This window comes from Sciurus carolinensis, chromosome X (assembly GCF_902686445.1).
Source record: "Sciurus carolinensis chromosome X, mSciCar1.2, whole genome shotgun sequence".
In the NCBI taxonomy this organism is placed as follows: domain Eukaryota; kingdom Metazoa; phylum Chordata; class Mammalia; order Rodentia; family Sciuridae; genus Sciurus; species Sciurus carolinensis.
In genome coordinates this window covers 57,125,837-57,134,909 of record NC_062232.1, presented here as the reverse complement: position 1 = coordinate 57,134,909, position 9,073 = coordinate 57,125,837, and the positions used below count along the sequence as shown (strand labels likewise).

The 9,073-nt window shown below is 39.3% G+C and overlaps 1 pseudogene; it reads left to right on the top strand.

Annotated features, from left to right (window-relative positions):
* The first annotated feature begins 6,985 nt into the window (after nt 1-6,985).
* On the top strand, nt 6,986-7,884 carry LOC124971504 (growth arrest-specific protein 7-like; annotated as a pseudogene).
* Nucleotides 7,885-9,073: the final 1,189 nt, after the last annotated feature.

Sequence of the window (9,073 nt, the reverse complement as noted above, 5' to 3'; positions counted from 1 at the left end):
AAGAAATTATTAAAGAAATAATTACATTTAAAATAGCATCAAAAAGAATAAAATACTTAGGAATAAACCTAACCAAGGAAGCAAAAGACTTATAAATTCAAAACTACAAGACAGTTTTTAAAGAAATTAAAGAATACATAAGTAAATGGAAAAAGAACATTGTTGGAAAACAACATTGTTAAGATGTCAGTACTACTCAAAATGATCTATAGATCCAATGAAATCCCTATCAAAATCCTAATGGCACTTTTTGAAGAAATGGAAAAATTCATCCTAAAATTTATATGTAATTTCCTAGGAGCCCCAATTAGCCAAAACAAATTTGACAAAAAGAACAATGTTGAAGGACTAAAGGCTGGCAGGAGCATCACAAGTTCAAAGACAGCCTTAGTAACTTAGCGAGGCCCTAAGCAACTTAGCAAGACCCTGTAAAAATTTTAAAAAGAGGGGGAACTGGGGATGTGACTCAGTGGTTAAAGCACCTCTGGATTCAATCCTTGGTACCAAAAAAAAAATCCCACTAGAAAGCTACACTAATGAAAACAGTGTGCTTCTGGCATAAATACTGACATAAAGAGGAATAAAATAGAATAAAGAATGAGCTCTCACATAGTCAAGTGATGTTTGACAAGGATGTCAAGACCATTCAATAAGGAAAGGAAAGTCTTTCAACAAATGATGCTGAATTACTGGATATCTACATGCAAAAGAATGAAGTCAGATCCTAACCTTATACCACAGACATAAATTAACTCAAAAATATGTCAAATGTAAGATCTAAAATTATAAAACACTTAGAAGGAAAAGTAAGAAGAAATAAAGCTCCAACATTGGATTTAACAATGAATTCTTGAATGTAACAGGAAAAGCAGAGGCAAGTTAGCAGGACAATGCCTAGGAAACTCTAGGTTCTTTTTTCCTAAGGGGAAACCAACCTAACAACAATATGGACCAGAATACCTTTGTGAGCACTCTAGAGACTAGTTGAGATGTTATAGCACCCCAACCAACATAAAACCAAGATGGGATTCCAAGAAAATGAATAGGAAAATTAACAGTATTTGTGCATCCATCAGTGCTGCTCCAAATACTTGATAAAGAACAATACAACTGGGAAGAAACTTTTTTTTTTTTGGGTGCTGGGGATCGAACCCAGGGCCTTGTGCTTACAAGGCAAGCACTCTACTGACTGAGCTACCTCCCCAGCCCAGAAACTTTTTTTATACTGAGGATTTTTCTAGGAGATGGAAACAAAAGAGTCGTTGGTGCATCCCACAGTCCGAATTGTCTAGAGGCTGTTGAGGGACTGGTTTCTGTCTTTCCTGACTTAGAGCACTTATGAAAACAGTGCCAAAGTATGGAAGGTACCGCAGGCAGGTTCCAGGGAAACAAGAAATCAGAAAAGTTTTGCAAGGTCCTAGAACCTCTAACCAGATTGATCGGCAAAGGTCTACTACTGCATGAAGCCAGTATGTAAAGACTGGGAGAAGAGGTTATATTACCAAATGCCAAAAATTTCAACAAAAGATCACAAAGCATACAAACAGGAAAGCATTGCCCAATCAAAAGACAAAAATGAAACTCCAGAAACTAACCTTAAAGAAAAATAAATTTGTAAACTGCCTGACAAAGAATTTAAAAGAGCGTTGGGGTTGTGCTCAGTGGTAGAGCACTTACCTAGCACGTGTGAAGCACTGGGTTTGATCATCAGCACCACATTAAAAAAAAGTAAATAAATAAAATTAAATTTAATAAAAGGAATTTAAAAGAACTGTCTCAAAGATGTTCAATGAGATAAACTAAATCAGGAAAAGATGCATGAACAAAATGATAATATCAACAAAAAGAAACTTTAAAAAAATAATATAATGGCTATTTGTGGGAAAGGAACCAGGGGAGGGGATGAGAGAGGCAAGAGAGGGTAGCAGGAAGGGTAGACAAGGCCAAGGTATGATATATGCATGTATGAAAATATCACAGTGAAACCGTTAATTTGTGCAGTTAATATATGCTAATAATGAAAAATTAACCTAACAAATTGTGGAGCAGAAAAAATACAAAAAGGGGTTTAACAGAAGACCTGATCAGGGAGAAAAAAGAATAAGAAAACTAGAAGACAGGCCAATTAAAATCATTCATTCAGAGGGAGTGAAAAGGAAAAGAATGAAGAAAAGTAAAAACCACTTAAGAGACTTCTTGGTCATTATTGAGTGTATGAATGTGTGCTACAGAAATTCCAGAAGGAAAAAAGAAACTAAGAAGAGAGCTTAACTTGAAGAAATAATGGCTGAAACATATTTTAAGCCTCACGTACACAAAATAAAATTCATTCTTTTTTTAAAATGTTTTTTAGTTGTTGATAGACCTTTATTTTTATTCATTTATTTATATGCAGTTCTGAGAATCAAACCCAGTGCATTACACGTGCTAGGCAAGGGCTCAATCACTGAGCCACAACCCCAGTCCCGAAATTCATTCTTTAAAAAAGAAATAATGACTGAAAATAGTCCAAATTGAAGAAAGTAATGAACATGAAATTCAAAAACCTCAAGAAACTCCAACTAGGCTAAACCCAAAGAGACTCACATCAAGACACATTATAACTGGGCATGGTGGTGCACACCTGTAATCCCAAAGGTTCAGGGGGTTAAGGCAGGAGGATGGCAAGTTCAAGGCTGGCCTCAGCAACTTAGCGAGGCCCTAAGCAACTTGAGACCCTGCCTCAAAATGAAAATATTTTTAAAAGGGCTGGGGATATGGTTTAGTGCTTAAGTGCCCCTGGGTTCAATTCTTGGTTTAAAAAAAAATTATAGGGGCTGGAGTTGTAGCTCAGTGGTACAGTGCTTGCCTCGAATTTGTGAGGTACTGGTTTCAATCCTCGGCACCACATAACAAATAAAATAAATTCATTCTATCCATCTACAACTACAAAAATTGTTTTAATTATAATCAAATTGTCAAAAGACAAAGATTAAAAACAGGGAATACTGAAGCCAGGCATGATGATAATACCAGCTACTTGGGAAGCTGAGGCAGGAAGATCATAAATCCAAGGCCAGCCTTGGTAACTTAGCAAAATCCCATATTAAAACAAAATTTTGAAAAGGGGCTGGCAGTATAGCTCAGTGGTAGAGCACTTGCCTAGCATATGCCAAGCCCTGGGTTTGATCTCCAACACTGCCAAAACAGAAAAGATGCTAAAGAGCATCCATGAAAATATAAAGTTCTTTGGTAAAAGTAAATACATGGACAAATAGAGCAAGCTGTATTATTGTAATTTTAGTACAAAGAATTTAAATGACAAAAAACTATAAATCTATGGTAATGGATTTATAATACATAAAATGCAATTTGTGGCATCAATAATGTAAAGTGGGAGTAAGGTTATAAAGGAGTAAGGTTTTTGTATGTGGTTGAACTTGTTATCAGCTTAAAATAGAATGTTCCAACTTTAAGACATTTTATAACATGATTGTAATGGTTATAAAAACATACCTATGTAATATACACAAAAGGAAATTATGTCACATCAAAAAAATGAAACACAAAGGAAGGCAGAAAGGCAGGAAGGAAAGTAGAAAAAATTGACCAGACATGTAGAAAAAAACAAAATAACAATAGTGTTCTTCCTTATCAGTAATTACTTTAAATGTAAATAGATTAAACTCCCCTATCAAAAGATACAGATTGTCTGAATGGATTAAAATATAGGACCAACTACACACTATCTATAAGATACTTACTTTATATTATTATTATTAGTTATCTCTATCCTGGGGATTGAACCTAGAAGAACTCTACATCTGAGGTACATCCCCAGCCCTTCTTATTTTTTTATTTTGAGACAGGGTCTCATTAAGTTGCTGAGGCTAGCTTGGGACTTGTGATCTTCCTGCCTCAGCCTCTGTGGATTACTGGTGTGTACTACTGTAACTGGTTAAGAAACTCACTTTAAATCTAAAGGACACACACAGGCTGAAAGTAAAAGGGTGAAAAGATACTATAGTAACCCCCCTTATTCATGAGAGAAGTGTTCTAAGACCCCCAATGGATGTCTGAAACTATGGATACTACCATACCTATTTATACTGTTTTTTCCAATACATACATACCTATTATAAAGTTTAATTTTTAAATTTGGTATAGTAAGAGATTAGGAGTGATAACTAATACTTTCAAAGAATAATTATAGCAATATACTGTAATAAGTTATGTGAATGGGGTTTTTTTTCAAAATATTTTATTGTACCCTACTGTATTTTTAGGGTGTTGTTGACCACAGGTAACTGAAACCATGGAAAGTGAAACTGTGAATGAGTGAGGACTAGTATATATGAAGATGATAACCAAGGGACAGCAAGGGAGAACGTACAGTAGTCCCCCTTATACATGGTTTCATTATACAAAGTTTCAGTTACCTGCAGTCAACAATGATATGAGACTATTAAAAGAAAAACTCCAGAAATAAATAATACGTAAGTTTTAAATTGTGAACCATTCCAGGTAGCATGATGAAATCTCCTGCTATCCTACTCTGTCCCACCCCAGGATTTGAATCATCCCTTTGTGGAGGATATCCATGCTGTACATTCTAACTGCCCATTAGTCACTTAGCCATCTGAGTTATCAGATCAACTTTCATAGTATCACAGTGCTTGTGTTCAAATAATCCTTATTTTATTTAGTAATAGCCACAAAGTACAAGAGTAATAATATCAGCTACTCAGATATTTCAAAGAGAAGCCATAAATTACTTCCTTTAAGTGAAAATGTAAAAGTACTCAACTTTATAAGGTAAGAAAAAAATCATATGCTGAAGTTGTTAATCCATGGTAAGAACAAATCTTCTACCTGTGACATTTTGAAGAAGAGAAGAGAAATTCATGCTAGTTTTGCTGCCACACCTCAAACCACAAAAATTACAGCCACAGTTAAGTGGTAAGTGCTTAGTTAAGATGGAAAAGGCATTAAATTTGTGGGTGGAAGATAAGAACAGAAAACATGTTCTGATTGGTGGTAATGTGTTGCTCCAGAAAGCATTAAGCCCACATGAAGACTTAGCAAAGGATCCCTGAAACAAGTGACACCAGGTCATTTACTACTGGTAAGGAATGACTTACACAGATTCACAAATAGGTTTGGACTGAAAAATACAAAAATTACTGGAGAGCCTGCATCAGATGATGAAGAAGCTGCTGCCACATTTCCCATAGAGTTGAAGAAATTAATTAAAGACACAGGATACCATCCAAAGCAAGATTTCAATTTCAATGAAATCAGTCTCTTTTGGAAGAAGAGGCCTAATAGAACCTACCTTCATAAAAGAGCAAAGTAAGCACCAGAGCACAGAACATGAAAGGACAGATTAACTCTGGTCCTATGTGGCAATGCTGCAGGGCATATGATAAAGCCAGGGACATGGTAGAGAGTGAAAAACCCATGTGATTTCAAAAACAAAAACAAAAAGTATCTTCCCATGTTCTGGCAACATAATCAGAAAATGTGGGTGGAAGTCATCTTGTTTGTGGAATGGTTCCACCAATGCTTCATTCCAAAAGTGAAAAGAAAAATACTTGGAATAAGAAGGGTTGGAATTTAAAGTCTTATTAATAATAGACAATGCACATGACCATCTGAATCTGTTTGCTATGAAAATGAAAATGTTAAGGTTGAATATTTATCTCCAAATAAAACTTCATTGCTTCAGCCCCTTGACCAGAGCATTATTTGATGAAGGCTGCATATAACTTGTATTTGGTCACATTTGATCAGCAACTGACATAGACCCTAATACGGACATAATGGAGTGATGAAAATAATTCACTACTGATGAAGTAATTACATTCATGAAAGCTACAATGGATGTATTAAAATCAAAATGGATGTTATTTGGTCTTAAAATAGAAGGAAATTCTGTCTTTAGTGACAACATAGATGAAAGTGGAAGACATCATGCTAAGTGAAATACGCCATACACAAAAGGACAAATATGACATAATACCCTCAGATAAAGAATGTAAAATAGTCAAATTAATAATAGCAGAGAGTAGAACAGTGGTTATCAGGGGTTGGAGTGGGAGAAAAATAAGGATGTATTAGCTAAAGGTTATAAAGTCCATTATACAACATAAATAAATCCTATAAATGTACAGTACATATATATGTATGTATATATATATATATATATATATATACATACACAGTACAGTATATTGCAGATGTACAAATTTGCCATAAGGGTAAATCTTAAGTGTTCTTATAACAAAAATAATAATAATAAATAAAGAGATCAGGAGGAAAAAAAGAAAAGTAATTCAGGAGAACTTATAAAAATAAGAAAATCTGATTTAGGGCAGGGCAGGAGGGCAGGTAGGGAAACTGGAAGGGAGGTTCCTCCCTGGGGTCTATTTCCATATCCTTCGCTCTCCACTGGAGCTCATCGATCGTCTGTGATCCAGGAGCCATCTTGGGACTGCAGCATGGCAGAGCCTATGGAAACTGAAACCCAGATTTGTGAGGTACTGGAAACCTTCAGGGACACTATAAATCTACAGGGTAGAAACTGTACTACCTCAGATCCCCACGGCTAGATGGGAAGACACACAAACAAAATGAAAAAAAAAAAGGGAATAAAGCACTCCAAACAAACCAGGATGCTCCAATTATAGACTCCATCGACAAAACAGTAGAAGAAATGTCAGAGAAGGAGTTCAGAATATACTTAGTAAAACTGCTTCACGACTTTAGGGAGGATATAAAGAGTGAAATCAGAGCTATGTTTCAAGAGAGGGAAGATATCTTAAAGAAAGAGATAAAGATCCTGAGAAGAAATCTAGAAGAAATCTTTGAAATGAAGGAATCAATAAACCAAAATAAAAATTCAATGGAAAGTAGCACCAACAGAGGAGACCACTTGGAAGACAGAACTTCAGGCAATGAAAACAAAATATATAATTTTGAAAACAGAGGTGACCACATAGAGAAGATGATAAATTTCATGACGTTCCCTCACCCTGACACAATGCCTGAACAGCAGCTGCTGAAGCCAACTGAGTGGAGCTACTATGACTATTTCTGGGCTGATAAGAAAGATCCCCAAGGCAATGGCACCGTGCGGGGATTGAACTGCTGCTCCAAAAGCAACTGAAGGGCAAACAAATGCAGAAAGAAATGTCTGAATTCATCTGAGAGAGGATAAAGATTGAAGAATATGCAAAGAACTTGGCTAAGCTCTCTCAGAACTCGTTGGCTGCACAGGAGGAAAGCTCCCTGGGAGAAGCATGGGCCCAGGTGAAGCTGGCAGATGAAGCAGAAGTTCATCTCAAGTTCTCCGCCAAGCTTCACAGCGAGGTAGAGAAGTCCCTAATGAACTTTTGTGAGAACTTCAAGAAAGACAGGAAAAAGTGTGACCACCATATCGCTGACCTCCGCAAGCAACTCGCCAGCCGCTATGCATCGGTGGAGAAGTCCTGAAAAGTCCTCACAGAGCAGCAGAGAGACCTGGAGATGAAGACCCAGCAGCTGGAGATCAAGCTGAGCAACAAGATGGAGGAGGACATCAAGAAGGCCCGGAGGAAGTCCACATAGGCTGGTGATGACCTCATGCGCTGTGTGGACCTCCACAACCAGGCCCAGTCCAAGTGGTTTGAAGAGATGGTGACCACCACTTTGGAGCTGGAGCAGCTGGAAGTGGAGAGGGTGGAGATGATCCGGCAACATTTGTGCCAGTACACATAGTTGCGGCACAAGACAGACATGTTCAACCAAAGCACAGTTGAGCCTGTGGACCAACTGCTTCGAAAAGTGGACCTGGCCAAAGACAGAGAGCTGTGGGTCAGAGAGCACAAAATGGGCAACATTCACCCTGCGGACATGGAGATCTAGACACACCTGTGTGGCCCCAGGGGTCCTGCCCAGGAGAGGGGCTGGGTGTCCCACGGAGAGGAGGTGGTGTCTCCTGCTGGGTGAAGCTGCCCTCCCACCCACTCTCCTGTCTACTGAGGAGAGAGGAGAGAGCTGGTGATTCCAGAAGGGTGATCTGGATGGCCCAGTTGAGGGATCCCAAATATTCCCAGGCCAAGAAGACAGACTTGCAACCCTGCCCTTGTCTCCAAGACTGAAGCCCCCAAGCCCCATGCCATGCTTGTTGCTCTGAGAACAAACTGAGGCTGGAACTTTGTGGTCCTTGCTGAGTTCCATAGGGGTGGCCATCACACACTTGTATCCTTGGGTGCCTGAAGGCCCATCCTCCAACTGGTCCCTTTATCTCCTTTGGGGCTTTGGAAGATCAGGGGAGGGCCGTCTCTGCCTCCAAGCCAATGTCAGGATCAGACTCATGAATAGAAGATGCCATCAGCTCAGCCTGCACCTAGAATCCTTTACAGTCCTCTATTTTTCTCATTGTATTCTGGGAGCCCAAATCTAGCTTTTCTTGGCCACCTTTCATCCCCATGAGTCTTGGGAAGGCCTGTTTTCTGTCTTCCCAGACCAACCCTGCCTAGAGAGGTCAGGTTGAAACTACCTCATTCAGCAAATTAGCCCCAAGTCAGAGCATTGAATCATGGTTCCCATTAGACCAGGCATCCTCTCTGAAAATCCCAATCCATCCATTCTTCAGCTGCTTTCTCAAGGCAGTCTCACCCTGACACCCCTGCCCAGTCTCACTAGAGGGAGTGTTCCAACGTTCTCAGCCAGCAAGACCTTCTGCAGCTCTGTGCATGTCCGAAGGCTTTGAGGGATGGAGATACCAGCTCACCTCAGAAACCAGATGGGGTCTGTCTGCCATGGTGTCCTGTCCAACACTGGGCTACCCTGACCACCACTCTCCCAGGCTGCCCACCATGGGCTTAATGGGGCTGGGTCAGTCCCACATGAGAGACAGATTAGGGCAAGTCCCTTTGTCATTCCCCGTATGGCTCCATCTGCATATGCACGATGGGGTTTGGACTGCTGTCTCTTGTATGGGCACTGCAGACTTTCATGGCCATAGGAGTTCTTTGCTGTCCAGGTGTGTCCTGCAACCTGGGCCTCCAGCTACTCTGAACTTTCCAGAGCCCTATGCTAAGCCCTCCCT